This window comes from Pseudopipra pipra, chromosome 13 (assembly GCF_036250125.1).
Source record: "Pseudopipra pipra isolate bDixPip1 chromosome 13, bDixPip1.hap1, whole genome shotgun sequence".
In the NCBI taxonomy this organism is placed as follows: Eukaryota; Metazoa; Chordata; class Aves; order Passeriformes; family Pipridae; genus Pseudopipra; species Pseudopipra pipra.
The window spans coordinates 16,249,178-16,264,318 of record NC_087561.1 but is presented as its reverse complement, the minus strand read 5'-3'; the positions used below and the strand labels follow the sequence as shown (position 1 = coordinate 16,264,318).

Below are 15,141 nucleotides of genomic sequence, written 5' to 3'. Positions count from 1 at the left end.
GCCGTGCTGATAGTGGGACAACACCTGGCAGAGAGGGAATCAAAGCAGGAAGATGCCTCTCTACCCCTTCCAAATGGCTGGGACAGTCTGGCTACAGGGCTCTGCTCTGGTCCCAGCTAAAGCTGAGCACCAGCAATGCCTGTAGGCATTTCCAGACATGAGAGCAGATGTCTAGAACTTGCTGCTCTAATCACAAGTACACCATTGATTTTTAAAAAGCTGTGTGTTCATAGCAAAAATGACTTGGTGATGGCCACATCTCCCTGTTTGCAGGTCAGGCTTCATGACCTTGACTTCTCTGGAGCTGTTTGGATAAGCAGATTGTGCTTTCTGGGGTCCACCCTGGGGTAGAGGGGATTTAGAGGAGCCAGCAGGAGGTGAGTGGGGAAAGGGAAACACCAGACGAGTACAGAGCAAAGGTCTGGCTGGGAACACCCAGCTAGTGTTGGAGTGTTGGCTCTGTGGCACCTGGACCCCCATCTGCCACCTTTCCACGGGAATTGCAGGGTAGGGAATGCTGAGAGAAAGGATGACAAGTTGTTTTTCATACTGCCTGATCCTTTGCCCTTCTGGTTCATGCCTCTGCAATGACAGCATACTTTATTTCCCACAAGAAAAAAAATTAAAAAGCACATAGTGGGAATACCTTGAATTGTTTTAGGACAGCAGTAGTTGGCTATTTATATTTTAATTAAAAAAATAAGAACAGCTCTATCAATTCAGATCAAGACACCACCCAGAGCTCAAGCAGAAGCAGGTGCTGAAGAACCATCAGTATATTCCAAAAAGTCTGTCCCAAGAGGAAGAGCCACTGCAACACTTCTCTCTCAGTACTTTCCCACTCATTAATTATTTTCAGCTCTGGATATTTCATAAGGACAATACGGTTTTTTCTCACCAGTAACTTCTGGTCTCACATATATGGCCTTGCCCATTACACTCCTTGTATTCATGTAAACTTTTGGCACCCACACAGTCCCCTGGAATTCCAGCAGATCTGCCACTGAAGAACCTCCTTTTGATCCTGACTACCTAGTTCAGTTCTTCCAGACAACTTCATAATTTCTCCATTAAGTCCTCTCTCTTCCAGTCTAGAAATGAACAGCCCTATTCAATCTTCTACACAGATATGTTATTCCATATAGTGGGTGATTAATGTCCTTTTCATGACCCTTTTCCTGCTCTAATAGACCCTTGACCAGTATTCCAGGTGGTGAAAAATCATGGATTTACACAATGGTTCAATGATGTTTACCTTTTTGTTCTCTATTGTTTTCTTAACAGCTTCTAATATTTGGTTTGCTTTTTTTGACTGCTCCTAAACTGGTGTTTCCCTGGAATTATCTGTCCTGACCACAGAGTCCTGCACTGGAGCAGCAACAGGCTGCTCAGAGCCCATCATTTCCTATGTTCCACACAAGCATCACTGTGTACTCCCCTATAATGACCTCTTATCTGCTGTATCATTTATATTTTGTTTAGAAATGTATTTTAACAAGATAACTCACAATACAGGCAGCAGGATTGGATCTGAAATGTTTCTTATGTGATTTCAGAATTTTAATTCTCTTTATACATTCAGTGGTAAGAAAATTAGGGTTGAACAGAGTTTAGGGTATGGCTTAAAGACTATTATTTACCTTGATGGCATTAACTCATTATCAGACCATAAAGTTTGAAGGAAAACTCTCTTATCCCATTAATATATTCCTTGTAATAAATTGTGATATCAGTTGAAGTTTATACACTTCAAAAAGAAAGAGAAATCACTGGAAAATACAAAGAAATCTAGACTTAAAAATTGTATCTATTGATTAATAACTAGGATGATTAAAATTGTCAAGGAACATGCAAATACACTCCTTCTACTTTTGCTGTACCAGTAGAGAGGAAAAATAAACTTTGTATTATACTATAACAACAGTACATTTTATTCCAAGATGGAATAAAATGACTTTGTTTCATAAGGACACTGTGAGGGCTGTCAGGACCTTCAGCTACTCAAAAATATATCATTCTATGAAGTGAAACAATACCCTGCTGTCCTTACCCTGAAGCAGAAGTCACTGCTTTTTTCTAACCATTTTCCTGTTTGAATTACTGAGGTTCTTTAACAGTCAGTTTGCTTGGTGTCAAATAATTGATCCTACGCAGGAGATTGGTGATCAAACAGAAAAAAACCCTCGCTGAGCAACTTTTCTCCCACCCATTAAAGACCTTATTCAGCATCCTAAGGAGCTTTGAAAACCTCAGTTTAATAAAACACTGCCAGTTATCATTTACCAAATATTGACTGGGGAAAAAAAAAACCTCAGGAAGATAACATTGTATGATAAAGATAAGATTTTACCCAATGATAAGGCTTAGTACTAAATAAAAAGATGATGTTAAACTTTCTTCATGACACTGCAGAAGCCCTCTGAGCTGCCAGCAGTGGTGTCTCTATTATGCTGTCAGGTCTAATTTCTAGTTCAGGGATGCTCCGAGCAAGCTGATAAAGGACAGGGCCTGCAGACATGTGAACACAGCAGCTGATCTGAGCACTCAGATATTTCAGGGTTCACGCCAAGATATTACATTCATTATGACCAAAGAGCAGGAAAGAAGTTCAGTTCCAAAGCAACAATTTGCATTTCCCTCTCCTGGACAGACTCCCTGAGGAACAATCCTCTTTATTAAAGGAGATAAAGGAGCTGCGATTGGGACACACTAAAATAAAGGCTGGTACTTTGCATTTCTTTAGGAAAACAAGGCAGGTATTTGGGTATTTGTTTATCTTTGCTCTGAGTTGGACATGATTAAAATGCGTTGTACAAACAGCTGGTCTGTCTTTAAAGAAAATCTGAAATCATTAAGCAAGTAACACAGAAAAGTGGTTAGAATATAAAATTATTAGAAGCAAGTTCTGTAAATAAAATCTACTATAGATTTTATAGACTATTTTTCCACCCAAAAACTTATCAAGACAAAAGAATGGCTTAAGATATACCTAATTTCTGATTCATCATCATCTCCATATTATTCAACTGCTGTAAGATTTCTATGGCCAGGTGATTGGAATTTAAAATAACAAGTGTAACGAGGAAATCTTTGCTCAGTGCATATTCTGGATATACAAAGATTAGAACAAAATATTTTGAGCAATCTGGGCACAGAAACTGGAATAGAAATAGGGATGGTTTAACCTGCTTCATGCTACTGGGCCACTAGTAACTACTAACAATCATAGCAGCCAGACAGGGGGACTGGAACACCTTGTCCTCTCTTCTACACCAGATTATTTGGCTAAATATATTATATACTGTAACATATATCTTTCTGTCGTGAAATTTAAGGGGTTTTCCATAGTTCTTCTACCTGTGAGTGACCGAAGTTCTGCTATATTCCTATAATTTATACCTGACATTTCAATTTTCTGTGAGTGCAGTCTTTATGCAACATGGAAAAGTTTCCATGTTACGGATGCATTTACTGAGTTTTTGGTTTTGATAAAGTAAAACATTGTGCAGAATTTAATTTAAAATAAAATATTCAATTTGACTCCTTAAATTAGGACTTTCACTTCTGAGAAAGTTTACATTTCTGATTTGTTTCTTACTGGGCAGACAGAAAGCAGAATAATTTGATAATTTCCCCCCCCCCTAGATCTGTGGTTGCTTCTCTGGGATTTCAGAGCCAGAGCTCCTGACAATCCTCCCACATCTGTTTCATCAGCTGATTAAAATGTAGATCTCCGAGGAGGTAACACATTTTTGGGTGCTGGGCGTTCCTCTACCCAGCTCATTATTAAGAGAACAACTTTATGCACCATCAGCAACTTGGCAGAGTAAACATGAAACAGTTCTTTTAAATGGGACTCGGAGTTTTGGTTATGAGAGCTCCCATTTAAGGCTTTTATCACCCACTTGAGCACAAAAGTTTGTGTTATCTTTTAAAACCTTTTAGCACAAGAAGGAATTCAGAGGGGAGCCTCATGTAAAGCCATGAATATTCGGTTTCCTGATTGTGTTGTATGATTTGTGGTGTGTTTGGGATTTCTTTTTTTTAAACCCACAAGCCACCTGACAAGTTTTAACTTATTCTTCCAAAAGTGAGATCCTTGTGCTGATAGGGACAGAATGTGCTGTTACACTCTATTTTATAACCACTATTTACATTTCAAGTTGGAAAAAAGTCAAAATCAAACCGTTCCAGTTAAATACGTATTTTGATTTTAATTTCAATTTCACAGTTAGAACGACTGCAGTTTAAACCCACGACTGCTGGGGTTTTTTTGAGGAAGGCATTTTTATTTTGACCCAGTTCCACTGTCTATTCTCACCCTTGCTTTGCTGGTACCCACTGGAAGCACAGCAGCTGCCCAGTCTGCTTTGCCCCTCTAGGGGCAAACTAGGATACAATAATTAATTGTACCACAGCAAAGCCCCCCTGTCCAATGCTGCTGGCAAAACCAGCCACTGCCCCGAGCCAGGAACGTACCCAGTGTTGGAAAGGAGCTTTGGGAAGCACAAACATCCACCCTGCAAGATTCTCTCCTTCAGGATTTCCCCCTCATCAACATTTCAGGAATCAGCTGGTACATGTGGGGTAACACACACCTCACCATTTTGGGCAGTATTGTCACTGACTCAAAGCCCTTTCTAGTTTTAACCTCTCAATCTGATAACACTTCTGTCAGCTACATAAATTTCCTCCTGGCTCAGACAACCCCATTCAGCTGGGCTGTAAATGACGTTTTAAAACACCCTTTGGTGATCTGGAGGATCATGATAAGGTGATGTGGAGCATTACTTGTTTATTAGGAGTAAGTTACACTTTGCACCTTCCTCCAAGGTAGGTCTAGACACACAGAGTGTATATAAAAGCCACAGAGTAAGAACAAAGTCCGTAGAGCAGTGAGAGATTAAAGAGTCTTGGCTTTCACTAATTGCCTTCCCTTTCCTCATTTGCAGCAGCTTAACAAATGAGCAGTTTCCCCTCATCCCTGGATGTTGGTGTTCTAAGCCAGCAGCACTCTGGAGAGGTTCCCTGTTGTGGGACTGCTGATGATTTATGTAGGTTTGGGAATCTACGTGGGCACAATACCAACATTTCGTGCTGTGACTTCAATCTGAATTAGCTGGTGCTTTTGTGTTTATATCAGATTATTTACTGTTTCCTCAAACATTTTTCCATTTGACAAAGATGCATTTAAACACCACCAGATTGCATTTTCCTGCATTACCTTATTGACACACAGGTAACACTTCAGCTTCCCTGCTCTGCTTTCAGCTGCCTGGTTCACTCATAACTGTTCTTTTACAGCTATTTTTATTTGTCCATTATTATATTTGTCAAGAATAGTCTCCACTTGCATAATTTCTCAGGTATTCACATGCTAAAAAGCAAGTTTACCGACACAGAGACACAAAACAAGCCTCTGCCTGATGTACTGTTGCTGCATTAGTTCAGTTCTAAAGAATCTGCTTTAAGACTCGGTTTCTTTTGTCCTAAAACAATGGAATAACACAATCCCTTCCTACCAACTGCTCAGACAGCAGCAGGTTCTGGAGCACTTAGCAGTTCTGTTCTGCCTGGAGCACATTTCAGTGCTCAGGAAGACACATTTTCCATCTCAATTTATCTGTTACACAGACAATTTACTCACCAAGAGTTAAACTGCTTCTCTTGAGTGAAGGGTTGTGTTAGACCTTTGTTCTGTCCACAGTGCTGAAAGAAGTGACCTTAAGGCAGCTGGAGTTGGCAGCAACATTTTCACTCTTATTTAGTCCCTTCAGTCACTGACCTACACAAATTGATACAAATATCTTGGAATTATCATCAATATTAGGTAACTTCCCCACTTCCTCTTGCTGTTAGACCAATGAACAGGCTGGGATCTTCAGTCATAAACAGCTTCAGGCTTTAAGGCAAATTAAGAGAGGCTTAAAAACTTTTAAAGAGGCTGTTTTAAGACTACCCTGTTTGCATAAAATCTTGAAGGCAACATGAGATATTTGGTAACACTCATAAGGAGAACGGTCCTTACTTGGGAGGCTGTTGTAGGTAATCAACTTGAGACATTTTTACCTCCTTTGCAATGGAAATTGGCATTTTACTTCCACTGCATTGGTCTTCCATGCTAATTCACACCACCTGAAAAACAAGATTTATCATTTTAAGATAAGAATATTGGATTTTCTTTTTTTAGATTAAAAACAGAAGGATAAATAAGAGGTGGCAAATTTCATTCACTAGGTGTTTGTCCTTGGGGATGGTTTGTACCATACCTGGCTCCATTCACTTCTCAGCTATTCTTATCATATGTTAAAGCTACTGCTAAAAATCTGGCTTAATAATACTAACAGCAATGACCACCACCACCATTTAACTGCATCAGAAAAGATGTTTCCCCATTCCTTGCAGCCCAATTTCTCTGTCTCTAAGGAAGATTAGTCTCAAAGTGGAAAAAAAAGTGTTTTACACCAGAGAGCACAGGGTTAGAATAAACTCAGTGTGGTAGAAAGAGGCAGGTGCTTTGCAGACAGTGAGAGTGGAGAGAGAGAACTGTGTTCCTCACAAGCTACTAATTCTGTGGTCAGTGCAATTCCCACTATCACTTCTAGAACTCAACTTAGTAATTGCCTCATTATTTTAATTACAACTCAGCTGCCAACCCAACTGATCAGCCAGAAAGACCCACAAGAACCTTCTACCCGTGGCCAAAGTAGAAGGTGACCATCAGGAGCCTTTCCTAAATGCTCCATCAGTCCATCCATCCATCCATCTCTCCACCTATCAACGCTGTTCCAGAGACATGGCTGGGCTCTAAGGATCCAGTCTGGAGTTTTAGGAACTGGGAAGAGTTCTGGAAAATCATCAACTATCAATAATAAGTTTTTCTAATGACAGGAGCAGAAGAAAGAATCTTCTTGAAGCAGGAGGACTAGTTCAAACCAGTCCTGCAGGAAGCATCACGCACCAAAGATCAAGAAGAATGCTAATGTGCAATCACTGAACAGGACAGGAGCCAAAACTTGATATAAGGCACGTAAGGAATAATGCTACACAATCAGCTCCTCTACACCCACAGCCTCTCTAAATTTATAAACCATCCCTGCCATTGGATGGGATTGAAATGCATTTCCCATCGTGGAAGGGTACCATCCAATCTGCTCTAACACAGGACCATATTGGGGCTGAGCAGACCATTCTGTTTGTTAGAAACCCACCAGAATGTGCTGGTATTTATATCTCAGAAAAGCTGTTCAGTAAACACAGTACCAAGACCTCTGATTTCACTGAATGCATAAACACGTGCAAAGAATTTCATTCTGGGATTTCGGACACGAGAGAGCTCTGGCAAATGAGCTTCACCACCATTCCCCCCTCCCAGTGAGTCAGACACCCTTGCACCTGGAAAAACTGTCCTGGCTTCACAGATTAGGATTTCAGAGGTGAAATGACAAACTCTGAATTTGCCTATGACAGATATTTCAAGGGAAAAATGCAGTATAGCTCCCTAGGGACAACACTTTGGTGGGTTTTTTTTCCCCACTGTGTCCTGTTTGAGGGACAGGATTTTGGGAACGCAACTCTCACCTCTGTCCTTCAATATTTCTGTGTGGGCTTGCATTTGTTGGTGTGTATTTTATGACTATGGCTTCTCAAGCATGTAAGAATGCCCGTTATAATTCCATTCATGCTGTAAATCCTTTGTCAGTCTTGGAAGAAAAGTGAAAGAGAGCTACAAAGCACCAGGACAGTCTCTGTCATGGATTGTCACAAAACCTGCTCCTCCAGCCACACAAACTGAAGAGGTGATAAACCAAGAAACCAACAGATTAAAAGCATGTCAGGGTCATAACTTCTGACAAGGAAAGGAAAGGAATCTAATCCAGCCTCTCTGAGGCTGGAAAGGAATGAGACAAGCTTTATTTCTTTTCTTAATTCACTGACAATGAAAGGTGGAAGGACCTCGAGAGGTCCTGTCACACGTGTGCTCGTGCCAAGGCAGGATCAGCTGCACCTAAATGCATCTTAAAGTTTGTCAATCCCTTTCTGGCAACAGCATAACCTCTGTAGACAATTTATTGCACAGCTTAACTGTTGTCATCAGAGTATTTTCCTCAAGTTCGTCTTAAACTTCCCTTGCTGCCATTTAAGACCATTATTTCTAGAACTGTTTGGGGTAAACAGAAAGAAAAACGCCATTTCCTCTCGCAAAGACTGTAAGACATCACATTTAATAATCTCAAAGAAATTTCCACTTAAAAAACCCCAAACCAAAACAGACTCTCTAGAAATACCTGACAGAGCACCAGACAGAGAAATCAGTCTTGGCAGGCTCTCCTCTTTGGGCAAACCAAACACACGCAGCTAGAATTAGTCAGGGGTTGCAAAAGTGCTCAAAAGAATCCCCAAATCTTGCATTTGGCCTGGAAGGTGTTTGGGTTTGCTCAAGAAGTTACAAACTGCCCTTAGGCCAGACAGGGTGTTTGGGAGCTCAGTTGCAGGGGACAGGTTATCTGATTACCTGGATGTTCCCTTCCTGTGGGGAGAGACCTCCATGGGACTGTTAATCCAGGAACCACCACCTTTGTTACCAAAACCCAGCAGGGGCCCATTCGTGGCATCAAAGCAGTGTTTTACTCCAACCTCTGCCTTCAAAATGGGAAAGAACACAACATTTCATTTCAGATTTAAGAGTCAGAACTTTCATAGAACCACAGAACAGTTTGGGCTGGAAGGGACCTTAAAGCTCATCCCACTCCACCCCCTGCCATGGGCAGGGACACCTTCCACTAGCCCAGGTTTCTACAAGCCCTGTCCAACCTGGCCTTGGACACTTCCAGAGATGGGGAAGCTTCTCTGCAAAATAAGGGTCATCAGGCTGTCATAATTGCTTTTATAAATTATTACAGGAGAGAATTTAGAATTTGTTGCAAGAACACCAAGTTTGTTGCCTCCAAAGACTGCGAGTAACAGTCTCACACAGCAACTCAAACCCACGGCATCATTGGAATGGGGATGGTTTTTACCCTGTGTAGTAATTTTAGACAAACAATAAAACATAATTTTGAGAATCTTCAACCTTTTTTCCTTAACTTCACAAATGATGGGTTGTGTTCTATGTTCTGCACCTTACTTCTCTCACTGAGATCAAGTTTGTGCTGTAATTTCTAGAAGTTACCTGATTCTGGGATTTCTGTAATATGAGCAAACTTTGAAAACAAGTTCTTGAATTGGAAGTAGCTTTGTCACTACTCACTGGGCCAATAACTGGGCAAAATACAACACAGAGGGAAAGTGAGTGAGCTGGCAGAAATTGCCATGAAGATAAAATACAGAAAAATTACAAAATAATATAGTGTTGAACATAAGTGATCTGGCTAATTTTAATAAAATAAGCGTATGTAATTCAGTTTCATAATTCAAATGTTTCTAGTCATATAACACTGGAAAAGCACAGGCCAGGCTGTGTAACTTTCCTTACAGATCAGAGCAGAAATGGGTGTTACAGAATTATCTTACCCAAAGCATTGGCACAGATAAGTGACGAGGCAACTTCACGGTGGCTCAGACTCAAACCAAGTTTTGGTTTGTAGCCCTGGTGTTGTTTTGAGTCGATGGCAACAAACATCAGTCTTGTGCAAGCATTTTACAGGGGGAATTCTGGGTAGAAATCAGGAAGAAGGTGCTTTGTAGGGTGGAGTTAAACTTCAAAGGCAGTGAAATAAAGACCAGTCATCACTACACCTAACAGCTGTCCCTCTATTGTAATTAAACAGGACACTAATTTCCAAGTGTTATGACATTTGATCAGCTACATAAAAATAATAATAGTAATAAGAATGATAAGCATCATCACCAAAGTCATGAGAACTAGCCAAGATCCCATGGCCAGTGCTTCTAGAAGTTGTTACAGACAAGTCGCTCCAGAGCATAAAGACTGTCCAAAATATTTTCTTGGAGCATCTCCTGATAAATTTCTTTCTTTAAAGAGAAACTTTGCAAAGAATCCCACGGTTCCTCCTCATCAAGTGAAACAACAACTATCTTCTGCCATTATATTGCACTTGGTTATCCCTATAAAGATTGGAAATAATTTTCTCTTTTTAGTCAGGACACATTCATTAGAAATTGTCATTTTGCACCACATTACAGGAGGCAGAGCAAGTAAGGGCAAATGATTGATTCACTACAACTCATAAATACTACTGCAGCTGCAGACCCTGAATAAGATTCTTCACTTTTATTCTCTGATTTTTACACCACTTTCCTTTCCCACCTAAGAAACTGAGTTAGATAAATCCATTAATTACTTGTGTAGCACAGGAATTCTATAAACTGTCCTTCAGTGAATGGGCGTTTTAAACCTATCCTCAGACCTTTTGAGTAAAACTTTAAAACAATAAAAATGCGACAGAAATGTAAAAAAAAGGGGGAAAAAAACCCCAACCAAACAAAAATCAAACAAAAAAAACAACCAAACAAAACCAACAATAACAAAAAAAACCCACAAACCCAATCAAAACCTCCAAAAAGTGCAGGTTTTGAGGTATTTGGGGTGAAAAAGAAAGGTGAGTTGATGGACCTCAGCAGTCCCTCCTGTGGGTTTTGTATCTTTTCCTCACGCATTCCCAATTCTTCCAGCACATGTAATAGCTGGTTATTTGAAGCCAATTTCTTTTGTTGTGAGGTTTTGTATGTTTATTTTTCAGAGAGCCACTTCCACCCAGCACAAAAAACACCAGTGATATCCTTACTGCTGGTTAGGAAAGGCTGTTCCGAGGAGTCCTTGGAAAAGCCAGGTGTCCGTTATGTTCCAACCATATTCCATGAGGATAAAAACGGTTACAGAGAAGAATTGTTAGAAGAAATCATTAGTTTTGAGTGCAGAGATGCAACAAAAGCTACTGCCTGAATTCCAGGAGCTACCCTCCCACGGAGAAAATTCCCTCTCAGGATAAATAGAGGAATGCAGTCAGGAGGAGCCGCAAGAATTTCCCAGCTTGGTCCGTGTCACCAACCAAAAATGCTTCTGCACATTCTTCACACGTGTCCATCCCTCCCTTGGATGTACCTGCAGCAGGAATTGGGCAGGGACAGTGCCTGGCAGGAAGGAGGTGCTTTCTCAAAAAAAAAAAAAAAAAAAAAGCTTTTTAAAATTATTTTAAAGAACAGCCAATTAACCTCCACATATTCCACATATTCCTGCCAAACTGTGACAGGAAGGAATTTTCCTGCGAACTTGGTCTTATCTTCAAGGCCCCTAATTTGGCAAAACAATTACTTCCAACTGCTTCCTAACAATCCCCAATTAATTAATTTTTTTCCTCTATTCTCCTGTGCACAGCAGCCAAATGGGAGCCCCAGCACAGGAGCATTTGCACTGGATGGGATGTGCTGTTTCCCACACTTTGCACTGCTGCTATATTTGTTATTTAGAACAAACCCGGATTGTTCCTGGAACTGTGCCTATAGAAACTCCTGCTGTAATGTGTTTATATGATCTATAATTATAGGCAAGCTGCAACCTGTCCACAGCCACTGCAGAACAAGTTGCATTATCAAACACATAAACCAGTCCCCGGATTAACCATTCCATCTGATAAATTCCCTTTCTTCAGCAGCTAATGCCAGAGGAATTACATGAACACAGGCTGCACTTTGGAGCTTCTGTAGAAAAGAAACATATAATATTCCAAGCCAGTAAAAGGACATTTAAAACTACTGCATATTCCCTGCTGCAGCAGGGGTGTCAAGGCACTAGGGCTGAAGATTAGGCCAAGATTAGTTAATGTCAGGCATTTGCATTTGAAAATACTTGTGTAAAACCACAGACAAGATGTAGGAACAACCGTGGTCCTCACCTGCCAACGGAGTCACAGCACCCCAGCAGCTGAGCCTATGTACACAAATATGAACTGTAAAACTTGGTTATAATCCCAACAAACAACAGATCATTATAGGTTTTAATCTAAGTGCTGTGTCAAGATAAATGATTAGGACGGTCTTAGTACCTGCAGGGAGAAAAATCTTTACAGAAATAACATTTTATTTAAACAGAAGAGTGGAGTTGAACGTTTTAATTATTAGAAGGAGAAAGGTTTAGTTATTAGAATTACTCTGATGTACTTTGCACACAGACTTTAATACCATTTCGTACACAATATTTTATATTTTTTTGACGTCAAACATCTAAACAACTATTTTCTCAATAAAAATTGTAAATACATGCCAGTAATTTTCTGTTCATGCATTCTTTTATTCAAGGCAGCAAGTTATCAAGAAGAATTTTTAAATCATTGTAATACTTATGAATACTTTTAATCCCATCTGTTAAATATCTCTTTCATGTGTGATGTCTGAGACATTTGTAAAACCTTGCTTCAATACTATCTAATCTTTTGCTTACATGCCATTGTATAACCTGTTGCTACACATACACCATAGGAACTCAGATAAAAGGAATTCTGATGGGATTTTTGGATTTTCATTCCAATTTATTCTGGAGCTGAGCCAGAATATGACTTGTAAAGCCACTGCATCTGAAGTGCAGAGCCACAGGCAGGGCAGGATCTGCTGTTGCAGTTTGCCATTTTATACTTTTTTTCTTTACAAATCTTGTTTTAGATGAAATCCAAAAGCCTAAAAGATGAATTTTGCAGTTATAACTGGATGTGGTCAAAGAAACACCAGCACAGCTGGTCCCACTGAAATGAGGTGCAGATGGCAGAGATCTTACAAAGCAGTCTTACAAAATTTGGTGGAAAAACTACACAATCTGCCTCGTCAACTCACCCAGGGCATTCCTGCACATGTGGGGAAACTGCTTCTGCTTTCTCATATCTGATAATTTCCAGTTTGTAACTCCAGCAATATTTTATATGTGTGAATTAAATATTTTTTCTTTAATCTTGCTATACACTTATAATCAAGTGCAAGAAATAATTATACAGTCTTTTCATATGGAGTTCCCATAGGGTTTTGTGTTTGCTGTTACATCATGACATTAATAAAGATTGTACAAGAAGTTAGTGAATGCTGGTATCTTGTACTGACTGATAAAGGGGAAGGAGGAGGAAGTAAATGAAAAGTTCCTTCCTGAGGTCACTGTGATTCTGAGGGCATTGCAGACATGTTTGACATTTAATTTTCCACAGAGAAATTCCAGAAGAATTGCAAAGTAGTACCTCAGTTCTGAGCTCTTACAGCTCCAGCTCTTCCTTCCAGACTCTGTGGATACAGAAAGCTACACAGGAAAATAACCCCATCGTGCATCTCATTTTTTAAAATGAAAATTTTTCTGGTGTTACTTTGAAAGAAGTCTGCCTTGTATTTTAATATTAATGACATTTGAACTAATATAGGAAGTATAACGTGTGTCATTTCACTAGAGAATGTTACTTAATTACAAATACACCCAATTATCTCTTAATAGCATGAATTTCTGTTTATGAACATGGCTAATGCTGTACGTTTAATACAGCCAGATTTATTCTAAACATTAACAACACCTCAATATGTAAAGTATTATCAGCCAGTCCCACAGAAAACCCCCCTATTTGAGTGTGCCAGCTGGTAGGTGTGACAGATCCATCATTAGAATGGTAAGACAGCAGAGATCCTCACTTGATAGGAAAATGTGTTTGTAGGGGATGAAGCTTTTTCTTCTCGAGTTCTGTTATGAACTCCAGGTTATTCAAGGTAAAACCTTTCTATCTGCTGCCTGCACTGTGTTGTGAAGTGCAGAATTCCAAGTCCCAGTGGTAAACTACCCCTTCTCACGTAACAGGCTCCAGGCAAAGCTGATCCAGCTCATCACAGCGGCTTCAGCTGGGGGACTTTTGATGTCCCTCTCCTATGATGTGTAAATATGTAAATATAAATGTATGTATGTGTAAATACGAATTTATAAAATAGCTTAGGCAAATTGTTTTCTGCAACACTCCTTTCTCCCCATCACAGCCTCCTGGTGCTGATCTTCTCACCACTGTCCTCTGAGTGTTCTCAGATCCGAGGGGGCACGTTGTGACCTCAGGGACGTGGCACTAAATACTGAGTAACTGCTCTGGAGTCCATGGAATTACTCCCCTAAGAAAAAATTAGGTGAAGAATTTTCCCTGTTCCATTCCCTCACCAATCCAGTGAAGACAGGGAATTCTTTCTGAGTAGATCTTATGCCACAGCTAAAAATGTCTTGCTCTCCAGAGTAACTAACACTACATTCCAGTTGATATATGTACTACTGGAACAACAAACAAACTAAAAGCCCACCTCCCACGTTCCTGCACCCCAGCAGTGCCAAAGCCATCCTGGCTTTTTGGAATAATTCTGCTCAGAGGGTTCCCATGCACAGGGACAGTGAGTGCTGCCCTTTGTGAAGGCACATCTAGATAGAAGGTCATTGAAGATAATTCTGCTTATGAAGAAGGCTGTTGCTTTGAGTCAACCAATTTTATAATTATGTGTTACTCTTCAGGTGGAATTTTGGATGTTATTTTCTTTGATATCTTTATGACTCATGCTTCAGTTGAGCAAAGCAAGCTTCAATTTGCCAATGCAAGTGTGTACAAATTTGAAACTGGTTAGGTTGGGTGTGTCTGCCTATAGAAACACACATTTTCTTCTGGTTTTCAATGAGTGTTACTGGTGCAAAATTATCTGGCTACATCTTAGCTGAATTTAAGTATTTCATAGTTTGAATACCAGTCTTTAAAAGTGAATTCAACTGGGTAATTGCTGAGGTTCAGAAAAGGAAAACTGCATTAATTATGAAAAAAACAGTGGGCGAGTAAGAAGTAGTTTACCTTGGTCAGGTCACAGAGGTTATACAACCAGTTGGCATCACCACACATCTGTTGGATATGCAGGCCCACTTTCCTCACACAGCCTATGGAAAGCAGGGGACAAATTAAATGTTCTTCATTTGAGAGAATGAAGAAATTATTCTTTTTGTTTTTCTTCAGGCTTCGTTTGCAAAGCTTGGAGTGAACCTGCTCCCTCTTTACCATTCTGCAAAGACACAGAGCACAGGGGAGCACAGCCCACAGCCCATTCCTGTTGTGATGTGGAACATTTCCAGCATCATTTACAGGCATTCATAGTCCATTTTATGTACATGTTATAGTACAAGTCAGACAAACTCATGAAAAA

At 40.0% G+C, this 15,141-nt stretch overlaps 1 long non-coding RNA gene across 1 annotated transcript; it reads right to left on the bottom strand.

The window, feature by feature from the left end:
- Nucleotides 1–776: 776 nt before the first annotated feature.
- Nucleotides 777–14,871, bottom strand: LOC135421202 (uncharacterized). Its single transcript, XR_010433901.1, has 4 exons — nucleotides 14,796–14,871; nucleotides 8,516–8,643; nucleotides 6,029–6,135; nucleotides 777–1,091 (listed from the first exon to the last, which is right to left on the bottom strand). It is a non-coding gene; the product is annotated as an uncharacterized LOC135421202 (long non-coding RNA).
- Nucleotides 14,872–15,141: the final 270 nt, after the last annotated feature.